Genomic DNA, 22,039 nt, shown 5'->3' with positions numbered 1-22,039 from the left:
TTTATGGTCTCAAGCAAGCTCCTCGAGCTTGGTATGCCAAAATGGATAACTTTCTTTTAGAAAATGGCTTTTCTAGGTGTCATTCTAACAATACTGTCTACACTAAGAAAGTGGGCAAGTCTCTTATCATTCTTGTTCTTTATGTTGATGATCTTATCCTGACTGGTAGTGATCCCAACCTCATAAACCATGTGAAGTCTAGCCTCAAAAGGAAGTTTGAAATGACAGACTTAGGACACTTACATTATTTTCTTGGTCTTCAAGTCTTGCAATGCAAGGAAGGTATTTCCCTTTCCCAGTCCAAGTATGCTTGTGATATTCTACGCCATTTTCACATGGAAGACTGTAAGCCAGCCCCTTCTCCCTTTCAGTCTGGAGTCAAAATTTCAGTCACTTGTACTTCTCCTAAAGTTTATGCTACCTTATACCGTCAACTTGTAGGAAAACTTTTGTATCTGACCCATACTCGTCCTGACCTTTCCTTTGTTGTTGGCCTTGTTGCTCGGTTTATGCAAAACCCACGTGAAAGTCATTGGAAAGAAGCTAAAAGAATACTTCGTTATGTTCTAGGTACAATTCAGTTTGGGATTCATTATAGTGCCGAAGCATCTCCTCTATTGGTTGGTTTCACTGATTCCGATTGGGCTGGTGACCCTGATGATTGGAAGTCTACTACAGGTTATGTGTTCACTCTTGGTTCGGGACATATTACATGGGCTTGCAAGAAACAAGGTGCCATTTCTCTTTCTTCAGCAGAAGCAGAATATCGTGGTGCCATAGAAGCTAGTAACGAAGCCTTGTGGCTTCGTCAGATCCTATCAGAGTTTGGCTTTCAGTAGCAGCATCTGACTACACTTTGGTGTGATAATCAAAGTGCCATTCAACTATGCAAAGATCCAGTCCAACATCAGTGTAGAAAACACATTGAACTGCACATGCACTTCATCAAAAAGCTCATTCACGACCATGTTCTTGAAGTGCACTATTGTTCAACAGATGATCAAGTTGTAGACATCTTTACAAAGGCTCTCACAGAGGCGAAGTTCACTAAACTTTGATTTATGGTTGGAGTTTAGGAAGTTGTCACTAAGGGGGGATAGGCTCTAGTGCCTCCTTCCTTCTCCTATTGTGTCATATTTGTAAATCCTTCAATCCTATCCCAAGTTGCTCTTAAGGGGGGATGTTAGGATATTCCGACACATATGAAATAGTTAAGTATAACTTGGTCTATTATAGAGTTAGGTAAAGTGTGTTTCTTTACTATGTACATTTTGTAACTTACAATCCGACGGTCACGATATGTAGTGATCCGACGGTTCATTCTCTCCTCGGTATTACCGACACTTGATCTGTGGCTTAACACCCGATTGGTCCATGATATCTATTTAAAGAGCATGGAGGTTCATTTGTAGGTTAACCATTCATGAGAGAAGCTTATGTAAATTTTCATTCTTTTATTAATAAATTGCCTAAAGTGGTCGCGTTGGCTTAGGCCGTGGACTATTTCCCTCTTTGAGGGTTTTAACCACGTCAAAAGTACTGGTGTATTGATCTGCGATCTGTTTGTGAGCAGTGTCCTTTGGTGTTCTGTCTGAGGAACTTACCCTCGTAGGAAGATGACTGAGCTAAAAATGCATGTGTGTGGTGAGATGATGCCCAAGAGGGGCCAACTAGAGTATCCGACCAGGATTTCCATTGACACGTTGGAGCTACTAGACGGTGATGCAAACTACATGTTTGTCAGGGTGTCATGTCCTTACACGGGGATGGATTGTGTTGGAAACAATGTTAATATTGAGAGGGGTGTGAATTAGTAGTAAGACTAACTTAAAATTTTCTTCCAGTTTATATTTAACATTTAAAATTGGCATCCATTCATGTGAACAATCAACAATATATCATTGGCAGCAACATAAATCATTACGTGAACACAAGCACCATGAGCAACATACACATTGGACACAAAAGTTTAACGTGGAAACCCTTCTAGAAAAAAAAACCACCAAATATTGTTTTGTTGATGTAAAAATAAGAGAACCTACTATAATACATCAATCTATTTGCGAGCCACCACTGACAGGAACCAACAACTCCCTTTGATTTTTTGCTAGCACCCACTAGTAGGAAGCATTGACTCCATCCTTTTATAGGCACCTGATCAGCTTAGCGGAAGCACCATGTGAAGCACCAAATTCACAAATTTGTTGCAAGAACCAAATTGTATCTCCTTGGATTTATGCAAGCACCAACTTGCAAGAGGCACTAACGCCTAAGATTTATTCAGACACCCACTAAGATGGAAGCACAAAATCCATGTATGTAGGATCAAAAGCACACTTAATAAGGAACTAATGTTCATTGTACATGGAAATCTCTTTGCCTGATATTATCTCTTTGTTATCCTATATCTTTGGCCCTATATTATTCTTAGCAGAAGTCACTGATATACAACTCATGCAACACTCTATCCACACTATAGCATCATACTTTTCTCTCGACCCTCCTCTATTCCACAGGTTCTCTCGACCTCACACAACAACACTAGAACACTTAGCCTCTTTCCTCTATAAAATAGGCCCACACAACCTCTCTCTATAGCCTAATCTCATCCAGAGCTCTCCAAACAACTCTCTCTACAATGTTGCTTTCTGTTATAGACATATTTGGGCAATGTAACCCCAATAACATATGTCCATAAACCAAGGGCTTATAAACCCCTAAAAGTGTTGTTTCATACCCTAAAGGAACAAGGTCAGATAATTACATCATTTCCCAGAAGTTCTCCCCAAAAAACTGCTAAGAACTGGTCAAAACTAGACCATACAGACTACTCCATGCTGAGGGTGTGATGCATCTCACCTGTTACATACGGGGGGTGCGATGCATATTGAAAATCACTTTTGTAGGGTGTGATGAGTGAGAGAAGACAAATGGAAAAGGTACTTTGCTAGGTGGAAACTCAAAGAATCTTCTAGAAACTGCTCATATGACACTTGCCTCTCTGAATTCGCCCAAGGATGAGTAAGAGATCATGAAATCTCAAAGTGGAACCAAGAACTATTAGTGAAATGACACTAATCAAAATCCCAGAAGCTGACTCACTCTCCTGCAAACATCTATATATGTATCTCTCATCCTAGAGATCTAGAGGCTGGAATTTTGTAATTTGTAAGGAAGTGTTGTTGGTTTATCTTTGAAGACATTGTATTGTTGGCTGATCTTGCTTTGTATGAGGTGAAGAGGGCTTTCATGTTGGGAGGATGATGCTAGATCAGACAGCTTGGTTGTAATCCTCTCTTCTACTACTTCTATCAATAAAGCTATTTGAGTTTTCCTCCATATGCTTGTATATCTCTAAATCTTGTATTTGTATATGAATTTATATGGTTAATGTACATCTGATCCTATGTTGTTTATGGTTATAGATATCTATGCTTTGATGGTATTTTGTTGCTTTGACTCTATAGGTGTTCTTTGAAGTGGGACAAGTGAGAAAGGAGTGGCGAAAGCTCTATCAAGGGAGAGAGGAAATGAGCAAGGAGACTAGCGAAAGACTGAGGTTGGTACTTCCTGCTTCTCTCTCATCTATCTGTCATAAAGGAAAACACAAGTAACTTTAGTTTTTTTGTTTCTAAGATAGCTACCCTTCTTAGTGGGACTAGCAGCTCTGAATGAACACTAGTCTTCTCGATAACAAAATGGTGACTCCGCTGGGGAACGAATAGTTTGTTTATTTTGTTACTATTGTTTGCTTTATAAACTACAAATAGAGCCTGAAGTTAAGCCATCTAGCCTTCGAAATTCTTTTGGTATGCAACTACAAAGTAGATCAACGTTGCTTCAAACAATCCCTGAGTTAGTTTATAAATTGAACATCTGACTTGCAAACATCCTAATTGTCCTAGTGGTAGCTCAAATAACTTCATTAGATCAGCCCCTATACTTTGTGTTTATTGTCTATCATTAGCTCAACCAAGCTGTAAATTATGAGTGAAAACCAAGCTCAATCTCATCCATGGACCATCACACTATCTCTCATTGGCAACCTCGATGCATCGCACCTCTCAAGTGTTGTAGGTGAGATGCATCCCTGTTTCCCTGTGTTACAGGTGTGATGGTTGAGTAAGACTATTTTTGCCTCCAGATTTTAGTTTTTCCTTCATTGTCTTCAGCTTTATTTAGTAGTTTTACTGTCTATGATCAGTATATCACTGTTGAAACCTTCTTCCTTTGCATTATTCAGCCTCCATTGATAAAGAATTGTGAATGTTTTTGATGTATTTTTCACCATTTACAGTTCTCCTTTGCAAATAGTAGCTGAATCGAACTCTCGTCTTTTGAATTGAAAGTGTCACAACTGTCGTTTTCAGTCAAGGAAAAGAGTGTCGTAAAGTCTTTCTCTTTTAGATAGTCAATTGCACTTTTTCTATTGTACTTGATTTTGAAATTGTTAGTATTTCAAGAGTCGAAAGTAGTTTTAAATTCGAAATCGCCAAGTGTCGCCTTAGTCTTCCTTACATTTTTTGAAAGAAAAAAATGTTAGTACTGTCGCTTTCAAAGAAGATAGTTCATATCTGTATTTTTAGTTTTCTTTTTGTCATTCTCACATTAAGGAAACTGAAAAACAAATACATGCATGTGCATTTGCATTTAGACTGCATGCGGTAATTGATTCAAGAAAAGTGCATCTAGTGTGTGCTCTTTGCTCTATGTTGAAATAATTTCATTTCTCTTTCCTTAGTAGCTAGGATTTTCATTGCTAAAATAAAGTAAATGATTGTTTATCATCTTAGATTTCACATTTAGGAATTGTATATCTACATCACGCAGTGAACCTTAAGGGAAAACATCTTAAGAGAGATCAACTGTAAAATAAACCTCAATGAACATAAAAATGCTTTGGAACCTAACGCACAAAATTTAGAAGTCTAGGCTAGAGATGTATTCCGGCATCGTAAAGCCTGGTAACTATCATTTTCATCACAGGTTGGGTGATTCCTCCTCTTTGATATGACAAGTGCCAGTATGGACTTGTGCTCCCACGTACGGTTGAGTATATATTGGGAGACCACAATAGGCTATATCCTTTATCCTTAGGAAGCCATGTCTACCGCCTTATCGATCGTAATGCACTAAACACAACATTCAGGAAGATTGACTGCCGTACTGTAAAAAGTATTCTGCAATTTTGCGATTGGTTTGGTAATCCCTTTATTTAGATTTCCAGAGCAGTCACTTTCGTTCCTTTTCTACTCCTTAAACAAAAAGGTCCATCTGAGCACTTGTCACTTCGGGCTCATTAAAAATCGAAGGCGACTAGAGTCACCTTTAGCTTTTTCTTGACTCTTAAAAATTGAAAAAGAAAGTTGCGTCAAAGTGTCTTAAAATTCATTTAAATTGGAATAACATTTTCTCCCCTTCATTTTTGAGTTTATAAAGTAATCCGCAATCGTGGAAGAAATTCAGTCAAAACCTCGTCATTCGTGGAGACTAGAGATTCAACCGTCTTTGACCTCAGAAATGAAACCATCCCGGGCAAAGCATTCTCACTTAACTGAGTCCAACTCACTTGATTTATTTGAAACTTGCATTTCAACATCGTTAGAGACCACAGTTACTCCAATTATCTCTAGTACATATTCCTTTACAGAAGAAGTTCCACAGTTACAAGAGGACAATAGAACTAATCCTAGTGTGACGGTAGACACCACTATTCCAACTCCAACTAGGACTGATCAAGAAACTGAAGTTCACTTACCTGAACATCTGGAAGTTGAGTTCCAGAATTCAGAAGGTGTCACCCCTCCAGTATCTGTTATTGCAGAAGCTACATTTTCTTCGGCTCCAGAAATATTTTATGGACTTGACGATCTACCTCTTCCATCTGGATTGATTGCTATAGAAGAGATAGTAGAGGATCTTCCACCCAATACTCCAGTGCATTTTGGAACTGGGATCCACCTACATCCTTCTATCACAGAAGTTAATCCTCTCTCATTGCAAGTTCCTGTTGAATCGCTTGGAAATATTTTGGATAGACTAAACATGTCTAAACAACCATCAACATTTAGGACTATGTCAACTAACATAGCTATGGTGGAGCTTCCTGCTGTTGTTCCTACAATGATTGCTAGTATACCATCTGTCTCAGCTAGTTATCAACAACAACCAGAGTCCAATCAGGGATTGTTTCGACGACATGGTCTGTTCTTATTTCTTCATCTGGAATCTCATCTGGTATTTCTTATGTTGAAGCTCAACAAGTTGATCCAATGTGTCTTCAAAGGCCAATCTACCCTTTAAGTATTGGATTACTCCTAGAGAACAACCATATGAGAGTTTGCAATAAAATTCAGGTAAAACTGGAATTACATGTAGCAGTTGGGTACCAATACTGCCTCAACAAACAAGTGTTGTTTATTCAATGCAGCCAATCCATCCTGTGTCGAATATTCCCACTACACCTGCTATTGTGACTGTATTGCAAGTACAACACTACTTGTTGTATGTTAACCTCAAGTTTCACAGGTCACAATACAACATCCTCTTGTCTCAGCGATTCAATCACAACTGCAGGTTAGTGCCTCCTTATCTGGAGCAACTAAGGCTCAAATAGGTACTATGACTCCTCATCTTGGTCAATCATCCAGTATTAGACAACAGAAAATGTTCCAACAACCATGGCTAGTTCAATATCAACAACCGCAATTCCAGCAATCATGTCAATGACCTGAGCAACAAGTCTTTGTAAGTAATTGGCAACCGCATTTCCAAAGCGGTTATCAACAACCATACTATAATGGTTATGCCCATCAACCTTATCAAAGTTACCAGCATCAAATACATTATGCTGGTATGCAAAGACCCACTGCTCAGGCGATTCCATCTTATCCTAGGTATGCTTTGCCTAACTTGAATCAATAGTTACCCTTTGTAGCAACTCTAGAATTACCAAATCAAAACCAGTTGACGAAAGATCCAATTGCTTATGCCCCTTGGTGGCCTACGATTCCTCATAAACTTCCCTCTGATATTCCTAAATTCAATGGAAATCCAGGTGAAGATCTATCGAATCATGTGATGACATTCCATTTGTGGTGTTCATCCAACACCCTGAATGATGATTCGATCAGGCTTCGCCTTTTTTAGCGAATGTTAATAGGTCCGGCAGCTAAATGGTATATAGAATTTCCTAGAGCTTCGTTTGATAACTTCAGCACCCTTGCCACTACCTTTTTAACCCATTTTCATTTACCCATAAGGTACGAAACATGGACAAAACTCCTTACCAAATTTAAACAAACGACAACCACTCACATATATGATCATATTCATGAGTGGCGACGTCGTCAAAGAATGGTAAAGACGTATGTTCCTAATCGCCTTTTAGCTAAATGGTTTATAAAGTCATTGTTACCCTTTATTACAGAGGATGTGGCTAAGGGAGGAATTTTCATCGAAGAGCAAGTCATTATTCATGCGCAATATTTAGATTTGATCTATGCTCAGTCTGGCACACTCTACGACAAAATTCCTGACGCTCCTAGACCAGAATTTTCCATTCCTCCTCCTCCTAAATCAAACAAAGACTCTCATGCCAGCGATGGTGTGATAGGTACGAAAAGCACGAAAAATGCAAAGGCTACATCTAAGAAAACCCGTATAGTTTCTAGTGAAAAAGCAGATGAAGAACCTCTTGCCTCGGAGGTCAATGCCATGTCAGCTAACAAGGGAAAAAATCCAAAGCAACCAGGGGCCAAGAAGAAAGGGAAAAATAATAAGAATAAATAGGAAAATTCACCTCTTGAAAAATCTTCTAAAAGCCCTATTGGGCAAAAGAAACCTCATTATCCATGTTATATATGCAACGATGAATATTTCACGAAAGATTGTCCACATAAAGCTAAGGTTATAAATTTTTTAAAAACTTTAAATACCCCAGTAGTGTTGACTAATCCATTTCCAAGCCCAGAAATAAACCTGGTTTCTAGTGATCATGCTTCCCCATCCCAACTGCTTATGTTATCCATCTTAAAACAACAAAATGATGCTTTTATATCAACAAGGAATAAAGATTATGGAAATCCATAGTCGTTGAACAACAAGGCTACAGATCAACCCAGTAGTTTGACAACAGCTTTGCCAGAAGTTGTTCCACCAATTATTCCAAAATTAACAATAAAATCGCCTAAGGGAGTAGTACATAAATCAACATTTAATTCTCATGCTTGAGCAGCATAGAATTATAATATAGTGGATGATCTAGCCCAATCGCCATCCACTATGTCGACACTTGAAGTACTGCAGAATTGACCCTCCCAAAATCAGGCAAAAGGTGGGATTGATCTAGCGGATTCCAATCTAGTGGCCTTTAATCATAAAGGATACAAACCTCAATTACCAGCCCAACTCCCTTTCCTCATACAGGTAAAAGCCCTCAACAAAACTATTCATCGAACAATCATTGATGAGGGGGCATCTACCTGTATTATGTCAATGAGTTGCAGGAAAACTTTAGGCTCTCCACCCTTGTCAAGATCATCAACGACATTAAAAACATTCGATGGAAGAACATACACGCCATATGGGATATTAATTAACTTGCAAGTCGAACTGGAGGGCAAGATAGTAGAAATTGAAGTCGAGGTCATTGATGGAAACTTTGACTACAATATCCTACTAGGTAGGCCCTGGATTTATGCTATGGTTGCTATTGTGTCAACATATTTTAGAAAGATTGCATTTCCCTTCCAAGGTAAAATTACAATCGTTGACCAACTAGCCTTTTTCCGCAACAATTCGCAAGTTATTGGAAGCATTCCATTGATCCATGGAAGTTCTCAATCACTTCAAAATATCGGAGTAGGTCTCCTAAAAGACCCTTCCTTAGTGGGTACCTTTACCTTCCCGCCTCCAGGTAATCTGGCAGAAGTGGCCAAAGTGGAAACCTGTCATATGATATCTTCTACATCATCAAAGATTAAGAAGAACTCTGACCATTTTGATAGTGTGGATCATAGCGAGGTATTGCCCCCAAGCCTTACCATACCTACATCATCTGATGATCAATTCAGTGATGTTGTAAATTATGTACTTGGGGCATTGGAATGAGATCTTTCCTTCATGACCCCTTATGAGTTGTGATCAACGGTTGGTTGAGGATAGTTCGTTGACTGGTGTCAACCTCATTAAAAAATAAAACCAAGGATCTGAGAAGAATTCCTTGTCTTGTGTCAAGCTCGTTAAAAAATGAAACAAGGCCGAGCAAAGTTCCAAGTCGATTCTTTCACTTGATCTTGTAAAGGAACCTTCATTCCATCCACCTAGTTACCACAAGTAGTTTGGTGAATGTAACGAAGCTTAGGGGGCATGCACCCTTGTTTATTTGTGGACAAACCCAGCTGTAGAGATAATTTTTCCTGTAAGTTATGTGATCAGTCCGAGTAACCTTTCACCTCTGCCTATTTGGCGGACAAAGTGTAGGAATTGTTTTGTCTAAGTATTGACAGAAAATCATCTTGCTTAACCACAGTAAGTTTCCATATGGTTACTGAAGACTATTTATGTTGGGGGCATGCAAACCTTTTTTATACAAGCAAAAATTACCAATTTCATTTTTAGCTTTTTAGCTTTATAGTTTGGTCGTTCCTAGATTACACAAAAATGGAAAATGAGCAGGTTTACGTGAAGTTCAAGCTCATTAAAAAATAAACCTAGCAATGAGCATATGTTCCACCAGAGTTCAAGCTCATTAAAAAATGAACCCACCTTCGGTAAATAATCTTTGTGATCGCATAACTATCAGCTTTTGAACCTTGGTCGTGTTATTACCATCACCTCCACTCTTTTTTAACCAATCATATGCCTCCATTTGATTATTTATCCTTTTGAGGAACAGTTGTGACGAGTGATTCTATTAGCCACCTTCTTTACACTGCCATGATTGAAAAGGTTCCAAACCTTACCTGGAACCAATTGTTATTCGAAAACATCACTCGTTTCTCAAAAAATGAGTCTCCTTTAAGATCTTTTTATCTAACTCGTAAAATATGAAAAGATTGCTGAGCAAATGGCCTCTCCAGCTCATTAAAGTGATTGAAATTTCCATCCCTCCTCTATATTTTAATATTTTTGGACCTAAGGGATCATTACACAAAAATATCGAGCGCTTGTCTTGTTCGGCTTGTTAAAACTATCGAAAAGTCATCCCTTTCATATTATTTTATACCTTTTTGGACTTAAGGGATTATATTACAAAAAAGGACTACTGGAATTGCCTTTTCGTCTCTTTTTAGACTCTCTAAAATTGAAAAGGACCGAGTTATCTTTGTCATTAAACTCATTAAAACAATAGCGACAAACTTGTCCATGCAGACAAGAACGAGTTTCACTGTCGCTAGGATTGTTAAAACATAGCGACAGGTTTGCCCGAAGGGCAAATTATAGAGCAAGCACATGTTATCCTTCTCAAGATTGACAAAAATAAAGAGGAACTGGTCAGTAATGACTGGGGAAAAAGGGGAGAAAACTTGAATAACTTCATTGGTAGCAGGTCGCTCTTGAACGTGAGACTTTCACTCCATCACCATGATTGAGTCGGGTTGGGTTATTCCGTAAACCGGTCATATCACCATTGGTCCTCCATACCATTCATTTTGGGGTTAGTGCTACCAATCCATTTCAGTGTCACCGATATGTTCAAGAGAAGTCGCTCAGAGAATTCACCAACCCAACTAACGCCTCATCCGCTGCAATACCTTCACTCTCCATTTTTCATGATAGCCACCCTAAACCTTGTATCATCATATCGTTTTCACCTCCACAAAATCATTTTCTCCATTCCATGTCATATATGTGGGATTCAGTAATGCCCTCCTACAATGGGTCACTTCTTGTCGACATCAGCTCATTATCCAAGAAGTTGACTTAGGAACAACCCTTTCAGTACTTTGAAGCTTGCATGCCTCAATGGCAAGTTTCTCACTTCTGGCAACAAGTTTACATCAATGGCCTTCGACCGAAAGATTTTGTGTGGTGTTCGACATCGACTCATGTATTCACACCACATGAATTGTACTATAGTACCTTGAGGGTCATCATCATTATCGATGATTCCTCTCGCGCCCGTTAATAGCTTACATCATTGGCTAGTAATCAGGCAATGTCTTTCCATGTTCGACATCAGAACATCTTTTCACATGGATCGACTTGTACTTCGGGCAAAGATTGAATGAGTTTGAAGACCCTAGATCTATTTTCATCCATCTAGGCTACGATATATTCAAGAAAAAAAAAAATCAAATGTACATCACAGCTGCATAGATAATCATCCAAACTAAGGGATGATGGCTCTACGAGAATCATCAGTCTGCCACACAGACAATTGTCTGTCTTATGTACATGAAAATGAATTTATAAATATGAGCATGGGAATGCTTGCCTCAGCTAGATCATGAAAATATTATGAAGATAATTTATTTTATTGTATCTTATTATAGGTCACCTTCCAATTTGAAAAACCTCGGATCCTCATGGTAAAGCATTTCACCCGACATCAAAAGATTTACGATCTCATGCTTTAGGGGGAAGCTGTTATAAACATATTTGGGCAATGCAACCCCAATCACATATGTCCATAAAAAAAGGGCTTATAAACCCCTAAAAGTGTTGTTTAATAGCCTAAAGGAACAAGGTTAGATGATTACATCATTTCCCAGAAGTTCTCCCTAAACAACTGCTCAAAACTGGTCAAAACTGGACCATACAGACTGCTCCACACTGAGGGTGCGAGGCATCTCACCCGTTACACATGGGGGGTGTGATGCATACTGAAAAGCCCTTCTGTAGAGTGCAATGAGAGAGAGCAGAAAAATGGTAAAGGAATTTTGCTAGGTGGAAGCTCAAAGAATATTCTAGAAACTGCTCATATGACACTTGCCTCTCTGAATTTTCCCAGGGATGAGTAAGAGATCATTAAATCTCCAAGTGGAACCAAGAACTATCAATGAAATGACACTAATCAAAATCCCATAAGCTGACTCACTCTCCTACAAACATCTATATATGGATCCCTCATCCTAGAGATCCAGAGGCTGGAATTTTGTACTTTGTAAGGAAGCGTTGTTGGTTTCTCTTTGAAGACATTGTATTGTTGGGTGATCTTGTTTTGTATGATGTGAATAGGGCTTTCATGTTGGGAGGATGATGCTGGATCAAACAGCTTGGTTGTAATCCTCTCTTCTACTACTTCTATCAATAAAGCTATTTGAGTTTTCCTCCATATGCTTGTATATCTCTGAATATTGTATTTGTATATGCATTTATATGGTTAATGTACATCTAATCCTACATTGTTTATGGTTATAGATCTCTATGTTTTGATGGTATTTTTCTGCTTTGACTCTATAGGTGTTCTTTGAACCAGGACAAGTGAGAAAGGAGTGGCAAAAGCTCTATCAAGGGAGAGAGGAAACAAGCAAGGAGACTAGCGAAAGACTGAGGTTGGTAATCCATACTTCTCTCTCATCTATCTCTCATAAAGGAAAACACAAGTGACTTTAGTTTGTTTCCAAGATAGCTACCCGTCTTAGTGGGACTAGCAGCTCTGAATGGACACTAGTTTTCCCGATAACACTTTCCCCCAATTTTCCAATGCAATCCTAAGTTTTATTCCATTGTCACATAGTGAACAATGTTGTCTCTTCTTCCATCCACACTACCCAAGATCATACTCTCATCATGGCTCTCCATTCTTCTATTGTGTCAAATTTCCTGGCCATTGTAGCAAAATTAAACATAGGGGCACCTATGTGTTTCTCCCATACTCAAAATGAATTCTTAATCAGACTATGTATGGGAAATGTTATCTCTCTACTCTGTACTACTTCTTGGCCACTACAACTAAATTAAATTTTAGAATGGGCACCTGGGTTTTTTTCATAGTAAGAATTAAATCTCAATCAAACTACATACTCAATGAGTTCTTCCATTAAACTTTTCCTGCACACACAACATTTCTCTCCATTCCAATTATGCTTCTCATTTAATTCTTCCTCTCATAAGGGATACTCACGGATAGATAATTCTATTTCTCATCAAGATCCATTAATTTTCTTTTGCATGTTGTGGTCCTTGCGACCTCGAATTGGAGCTCTTGACAATTTCATTGAATCAAATTCTCAAGTCAGAGCTGTTCATTCGTTCAATGCACATTAACCATCTTGTAGAGGTCCTCCAAATATGGCACAAGTGCCAAACTTAGCCTAAGGTTCCAAAACATTGCCAAATATAACCTTGTGGCCCTTATTGATTATAGCCCCTCTCATGCTTCTGCTTAGCCCCTTGCCTACTCCTCTTGGCATACCTTTTTAAAATTCATCCTAAAGGCCCATGGTGGCAATAACAGACAAAACCATTGCAAATCCAAGACCTAGGTGCCTTTTTGTGCTACAACCGCAAGGGATTATTTGCTTCATTAACTTATTTGCACCCTTGGAGTCATTTTTTGCACGTAACCCTGTTCTAACACTTATCTCGTAGCTCTCTAACCTGACACTATCATTTGTGCCTCCTTTGTAAACTTCCAGACTTGTCTTAGTGAAATTAGTTGTCTCGTGTGGTTCACCCTGCACTTTCACTAGCCAATAAAAGGCCCCACCAGGATGAGCTGTCTAATCAACATGTCCTGGTGCTTACTTCATGACACATTCCCTTTGCACTTCCTTATTAAACTTCTAGGCTCCCCTTTATGGAGTGAGTTGTCCGGCAGGGTTCGCTCGCTCACCTCGCATTAGTTGTTGACAAATTGGTTGTCAATATCAATGTGTCCTAGCTCCCACTACCTGACACTTCCACTTTCTACATTTAAAAACATTGTTGGGCTCTAACCAGGGGGATGACATCATGAGTTCCATATGGCGCCTCCTAAGTGGTGACATGTGTCACCTAGATTTTTCCTATTAGGCCACCCAAAAATGCCAAATCTACCTACCACATCTCACTCGTACAACTATGTCATGTTGACCTCATCTACCAGAATAATCTTCTGAGAGCCAATCAAATGCTACCACCTTCCTACTTTGAGGAGAGAGAAAAGGGTCCATGGGACCTTTTTTGTGACCAATTTCTTTTGTTAATAAAAAAACCACGAGGTTCAAGAATCCATCCTTGATGCCAATCCATTATGGTTTGTGGTATTTGGGGGAATGGTCCCGAAGTTATTCTTAACCATTGATCTACGTGATCAGTGGTATGGGAAACCACCTCCTGATGCCTCGAGACCTAAGTAAACTTCCATCTATAGAAATGTTGAAATGTTGTTGTGTGACCCGATGCTTAACCTTATGCTCCAAAAATAGCTTTATGACCTAATTATTAGTGGGTTAAGTTGTCGTAGTGGGGACCTCCCATTTGACTCCTCATTTGTCGATACTCTGCTTCTGTGTCCTAATGTCCACCACTTGATGCTATCACTTTATGCACCCTTTGTAATTCTCTAGAGTGCACCAACTAGGATAACTCTGCCAGGTGGGCTCCACCTGAGATAATAAAAAAATCTCCCACTTCTCTATTGGAACTACTCATTAGCTCACTCAATTGCATCTTAACACTTTAACTTGTGTTTCCTTTAAAAACTATTGGGGTTCATCCGTCAAGATAACTCCACCGATTGGGTGCCACTTGGGCCAATAAAAATTCTTCCCTTCTCTTTTTTTTTCTGCCCATGTCTGACTGATGCTTTCTTTAGCAGTTCCATTAGAAAGTTTGCCAACTTTTCCCACTGCCAAACTTAGTCACCACTTTGACCCAACGTGTTGGGCGCGGGATCCCCCAATGGTAGTTTTGGGGCTAAAAGCCCATATTTTGGTCAAATTTTGTAATCCAAGTGTAAAGACTCTGAATTTTATGGTCGTAGAGTGCGTAGGTGTTAAAGAGTCATAGGGTTGTCCACCTTATTTTGGAAATGTAATGTCGTATGTAAAAGATCTACCCATGGTCCGCAGACCATGGGATTGTATAAATAGAGCTAAGCTCTAAGTAGCTTGATAGCAAGAATAGAAGATAGACACACAAAGATATGATGTATGAGAGATAGCTTTGAGGTAGAACTCTAAGGTTGGGTCATAGTGTAGGTAGAGACTCTGTAGCTGAGTGTGCAAAGGCCTAGGGTAGAAGTCCACAACTGAGTGCATGGACCCTTGCAGTTGAGTGCGCAGGGTGGGTCGAGTCTGTAATTGTCTGGAATTATAAATAAAGAGAAGTTTCTACAATTTCTATGTCTTTATTTCCTATTTATGCATCTTGTTATGTTGGGTATGAATTTCACTTATAATGCTTATATGATGCGCAAATGTATGTAAATGTGTTGGTTAAGTGAATGCAAGTAAGAACATCTGTTTACACGAAGCTAACTAAGATCGGTTAATAAGATAAATAAGACACTTAGCCTAGTTTTGGAGATATCATAGTTCGCTGCCCTAGCATCACGAAAGTCCCTGAGCCATAGGTTAGGGCTATGCGAAAGCCAATTGTACCCTTTCACGAAGGTACTAAAGGGTGGAATAGAGGGCTAAGCAACCTACGCGATGGCAGGTATAACTGGAATAAACCGACATCACAACCATCTCTTGGTGCGGAAACTTTATTCCAACATCCCCCCATACTACTTTGGGTGAGACTTTAGTCCGCGCTCTGTGGGATAATGCCGAAAGGGCCAGTAGTGTAGGTATTTGTTTGGCTAACTAACACTGAACCTAGGTCAGGCCCCTCAAGCCAATAAATGGTTTTGTTGCTAGGACCGAAATTTGCATAAGAGATGTGTGATGTCGTATCACTGGAATCCAACTAATAAGGAGATTGGAAATTGGTTGGATAGAAATATCTATGAACTCGCGGCACAAGAGAAGAGAAGCCCATGACTGAAAAAGGAACAGTGGTTGGATAGGTACCTGTATACAGAGATCCACGAGATATTTTTTTTCTCTTTCCCTATTGAGCTATATAAGTGGATCGCAAAGCTAGCAGATAGCCAAGGAAGGTGGAAACTTGACGGTCCTATTGTGTGGACCCCAGAGCTAGTGTGAAGTTTGAAACATCATATGATAAGATCACCCACGTTGTCGATCATTGGCTCAATCGCATCATAGGAGGATTTGTTACTAAATTTGTGGTCGACACCTCAGTCAACTTTAGTGAGGCGGAGTGATGATTTTTCAAAGGACCATGAGGTAAGTATGGAAAAATGTTTGAATACTTGGATTAAAATGTTGTTGTGCGAAAAACGAGTTATGCAGCTACCTTGATGTTCAGGACTACGCGAAGTGGAAAATTTTTCAAAAATGAAGGAAATAAGGGTCCAGAGTATAGCCCCTTGATTTCATCTCCACGAAGGGACGAAGAAGCAATAACGAAGGTTTCTCCATGAAGCACTATTCAGTTAATAAGACAAGGATTCCCATGAATACCACCCTCGCCCACACCACCTCCTACTTCACTGGCATCACCTCCAACTTCACCCATACCACCTCCACCTCCACTGTGGTTCAGTATGGAAAATGCAGTGAAATTGCCTTTGTTCAAAGGCTTGGGAAATGAGGACCCAAAACAATTCTAGTTTGTTGTGAGGGATGTATGGGAAGCTCAAGGTGTTATAGATGATCACATAAAGAAGAAGACACTGGTTAGTGCTCTGTAAGATCACACTATAACCTAGTATATTAAGTAATCTAACGATAACTCGAATGCTGGAGTAGCAAACATCTAGGCAGCACTAAATAGGGAATTTAGCAGGCCTAAATCTGAGGCGTAGTTGATTTTGGGATTCAAAGAGATCACGATGTGACCAGATGAGATGCCTTGGGAACTAGATCAGAGGTTGAAATGTACAATCCGTGAAGCCAACATGAATTTGACAGATGGACAACATCGCAAGTGGTTTGTGGCTTCGCTACAACCACACTTAAGAAGTGCGTTGTCGCAGTAGAAAATAACAACTTAGGCAGAGGCCTTAGAGATTGCCATGACACTACATGAGACTCTAATGCAAGATCCTAACCTAGGAGTTTAGCAGATCCATGCATAGTTGAAGAATGTGTGCCTTGAGATGCAAGGTCTGAAGCAGGATAGGACGGTTCGACCAGAGGTATGTGAAGAAGTATGGTTCTTGAAATGCAAGAGTGAGGGTCATGACAAAGACCATTGCCCAGTCTTTGTGAATTACCTTGCAGGGGGAGGATTGATGCCTTTAAGGCCAGAAGTTCAAGGAGGACCTAGCATGGGCCCTGTATTATGGTGCACTATCTGTCAGGTAGCCAGAAAAAGTGCCATGGATAACTGTCACTTGCTACAGAAGTATGTACAAGCACCACAACAGATGTTCTGCAAATTTTGTAGGTTAGTAGGACATGATGAGTGTACTTGCAGGAGCTATGAATTTATGATGGATAGAGATCTCGCCTACAGGGTTCAGGCTGAAACGTGGCCCCTTGACCAGAATGCAGGAATGGTGTGGAAGGGATTTTAGGGGCACGGGCAAGGCCGAGGTGGAGGAGGACCTAGTAGAGGTTGAGGACAGTTGATTTACTACAAATGCGGAGGACTAGGACACTATGCCCATGATTTCACTAATCCAATGTGTCCGTCATTCAAGTATTTCACACTGTTTGATAAGGAAATAGAAGGCGGGCCTACACTGATAGCTAGGATATGAGAGAAAGGGGTGCTACCACCTCCACCGACTCAAAACCTACAGATGATGAGGTCTGAGTTGTGTGAGGAGGATTCGAACGTAAACATAGTGCTCAAGAGTGGGATCACAATAGGGGATGACAAGGGGAAGCAACCAAAAGATAGTACATGGGTTTGCAAAGCCCCAGAAAAAGAGGCTGAATTTGACTTGGAGTGCACTCGTGAAGCCTTCATGGAAGCTAAGATGAGCTTCACTGAGGCCTCCACCTTAGGAAGTAAGGATAATCCTGAGCCGGAGATGGAACCTTCTATGCTCACAACTTTCTTAGAAACTTGTATGAAGTTATTGTGTGATAGTAAGGCTGTGAAAGGGTTACAAGAACTCATCAGTAGATATGGTGGGACCGTGCCAGGTGAACCACGTGTAGTACAAAAAATTAGCAAGCATAAAACGAGGACAAGACGGGAGATGAGACTAACCACACAAATAGGAGACTATGAAATGGATCAAGTCACTTTGGACCTGGGGTTAGATGTGAATGTCCTACCAAAATAGTCTTGGGAGTGAATGGGCAGAATTGTGCTGCAATGGTCTCAAATTCAACTAACAATGGCAAATCAGCAGAAATAATCCCCATGGGGCGACTGCAAGGGATGACCGTGGACATTGAGGGAGCGAGCACGCTAGCGATTTTGAAGTAATAGAGATAGTGGATGATAGCAATCCCTACCCTGAGCTCCTGGGAATTGACTGGGCTACTGATATGAATGGGGTAATCAATCTAAAGAAGTGAACGATACTCTTTGAGATAAATCGCTGCATGTAATAATACCCCTAGATCCTGCTGAAGGATCATGATATACAGAATCAGTCTGCGATTATGAGAGTGATGATGATCTGAACTACATAAATAAGATAACAGAGCGAGATGAATACTGGGTGAATCCCAATGAATATGGATGGATTACATGGGATCACGATAGTTCTTGCACTTTTGTTGGCTATGTGGGGCCTGACCCAGGTTCAGAAGTGATTTAGCCAAACAAATCCCGAAACTTCCGGCCCTTTCGGCAACAGTTTTCGGTGCGTGGATTGAGGTCTCACCCGAGGTAGTATGGGAGGTGCTGGAACTAGGTTTCTATACCCCAAGGATGCCTTGATGAAGTTTTGGAAGTTTGCGAACTGATCCTGCATGCTTTCACTGCTCCACGCAGTCGTCTATCCTTTGTAGCTTGTGCGACTGCTTCCACGCAGCTCTATAAAGAGTGCGAAGAGGTGTTCTCTAGATCCGTTATCCTTACTTTGCTATTATTATAGATCTTAACTTAATTGCATATTCCCAATATTCTCCTTAATAATTCAACATTCATAGCAAGCGTACGCAATCATAAAACTGTAAAGAGATGCATAAACATAACATGAGTATAAACACATAGTATTTCAGAATCAACTTATCTTGGTCAAGGCCCATGGCTGGGTTGAGGCCTCGCATTTTTGTCTGCATTCTATAGGCTAGGGTCCGCTCCATAATCAACTCCTAGCTACGAAAAGTATGCTCATCATGGCCCACGAACCTATAGAAATTACAAAAAAGTTGTTGCAGAGTTTGTGTATACTTCTGCAACAGAGGACAATTGTCCATCGTTTGTTTTCCTCCTATCTAATAGATCGCACACCATAATGTGGGGGTCGTACTCGGCCCTAGGTATTATTCTCATCTTAATGGCATCAGTCCCCCTCCTGCCAAGTAGTTCATGAATACTGGACAGTGATCCTTGTCATGGCCCTAACCTTTTCATTTTATACACCATAGTTCATCGTGCATGTCTGGCCATGGTGCCCTATTTTGCTTCAAACTCTGCATCTCCAAGCATAGATTCTGTACTTGCACGTGGATTTGTTTAACTCCCAACCCATGGTCTTGTATCGGGGTCTCATGCAACCTCATCACCATTTCCAATGCTTCGCCCTGGGTTGAAAGCTTCTATTGTGAAAACATCGTCCTTAGGTGCGGTGTCAAGGATGCCACAAACCATGTGGGGTGTTGCATGTCTGTGAGCATCATATTAGCCTCGTGTATCATACTCTTCAGTTGTTGATCTAGATCCTAGGGGGTCTCACCCAAGAGCATCATGATCTCTTTAAACCCAATGATTGACTGTGTTTTAGACTTCAATCAGCTAAATTCTCTATTCAACACATTTTGGATCTCTGCTATTCTTGCGTTTGGGTGATCATCGAAATTCTTGATATACCATGTCAATGCATGATCCTGCAGCGCAATCACCAAGGTAGCCTTCTTAATGTTATCGTCCATGAGCCCTTGTGCTTCCCACACTGCTCTTACGAGGAACCAGAACTGAACCAGATCCTCATTTCCTACTCCTCTGAATACGGGTAGCTTGATCGCGCTTGCCATGCTGAACTATGGTGTTGGTGGAGGTGGGGTGGGTGAATATGTAGGTGAAGGAGGCAAAATGGGTGGTGGTGTAAGTGGAGGTGGTAACTGCAGAATGCGCTGCCTTACTAAATTGACCACACTTCTTGGAGAGACTCGAGCGAGCTCTTCATCGCTTTCTCATGAAGGTGAAATCAAGGGACTATTTCCTAATTCCCTGCTACCTTTGTAGATCCTTCCACTCTGCATCGTTCCAAACATTAATGTATTTGGATCACCCATTTTTCTCATAACAGCATCCTAATCAAGGTATTCAGGGATATAATGTACGTACCTCATAGTCCCTTGAGAAAACATCGCTTTGCTTCGCAGTAGCTCATGGTTGTGTCTATCGCAAACTTAGTGATAAAGCCCCCTATTATCTGGTCGAGCCAATGGTCCACATCCTGCGCAATCTTATCTTCTGATGTATCTAGTCTATGCACTAATTCTGGAGTCCACACTATCGGTTGATCGAGCTTATACCTTCCCTGGATGTCGGCTAACCTCGTGATCCACTAATATAGTTCAGAAGGGAAGGACGCAAAGAAGATCTCATGGATTTCCATATATACGTAGCGATCCATCCACCTCTTCTTGGATATCTGTGGAGTTCTGTTTTCCTGTGTCATGAACTCATGACGCTTCTTGTCCAACCACTCTTCAATTTCCTCCTTTGTAGAGTTCGAATGGCATGACATTAGACATCCCTTAGGTAGATCTCGGTCTTGGCAACGAAACCATTTGTTTGCTATGTGGGGCCTGACCCAGGTTGAGAAGTGATTTAGCCAAACAAATATCAAAATTGCTGGCCCTTTCGGCAATAGTCCACAGTGCGCGGACTGAGGTCTCACCCGAGGTAGTACGGGAGGGTGTTGGAACCAGGATTCCACACCCTAGGGATGTCTTGATGAAGTCCGATAAGTTCGCGAACTGATCCTGCACACTTGCGCTACTCCATGCAGCCATTTGTCCTTCACAGCTTTTGCGACTACTTCCGTGCAACCCTATAAATAGTGCAGATACTTGCTGTCTCGATCCTTTATCCTTATTGTGCTATTATTATAGATCTTAACTTAATTGCATATACCCAATATTCTCCTTAATCATTCAACATTCATAGCAAGTGAGTGCAATCATAAAACCGTAAAGAGATGCATAAACATAACAGGAGCATAAACACACAGTATTTCAAAATCAACTTATCTTCTATTAATTCTCTGTCCAAGTACAATCCCAACTCCACCCTGCGCACTCAACTGCAGGGGTCCGAGGACACAGCTGCGGACTCTACCAAGCCTCTGCGCACACATCTACAGAGCCTCTCTCTACTACTACAACCCAAGACTTGGACTTACAGACTGAGAGTGAATTCCTCAACCTAAAGAATATATGTCTTAAGACCCAGACTGCCTTTACACTTAGAGCCTCACTATATTTAAACAATCCCATGGTCCACAGACCATGGGTAGGCTGCCACATTCTATATTAAATTACATTATTTTAGGGCTAACAACCTTAGACTCTCATGCCCCACATCTACATTTTGTGAGGTCTTTACATTACATTGACTAAAGCTTAGGCTTTAAGCCCCAAAAAATGCAATGGGGGGATTCGCTGCCCAACAACTTCATATTCCGACGAAGAAATAGAACGCTGTAAGAATCTGTTACACGAAGTAATTACACTGAATTGCAACATGATGACCCGGTCACTGCACTATGTGTCATCAAAGGCAAGAAAACTGCCTATTTATGATGGTCTAAATGAGGTAGATATATATTTGGATGCATTTGAAAGGGAGATACCAAAAAAGAAGTGCTTCTAGGCCTTGGACTGGGCACTGCGGATTACGCCCGCAAGATGGTGGGGTACGTACAAGGGAAGCTTTGATGATTGGCGTGAACGTAGGAGGA

This window comes from Pinus tabuliformis, chromosome 1_2 (assembly GCF_031772625.1).
Source record: "Pinus tabuliformis cultivar Carrire ecotype Pingquan chromosome 1_2, CPIR1, whole genome shotgun sequence".
Taxonomy (NCBI): domain Eukaryota; kingdom Viridiplantae; phylum Streptophyta; class Pinopsida; order Pinales; family Pinaceae; genus Pinus; species Pinus tabuliformis.
The sequence above is the reverse complement of the archived record's forward strand: the minus strand, read 5'-3'. Positions refer to the sequence as shown.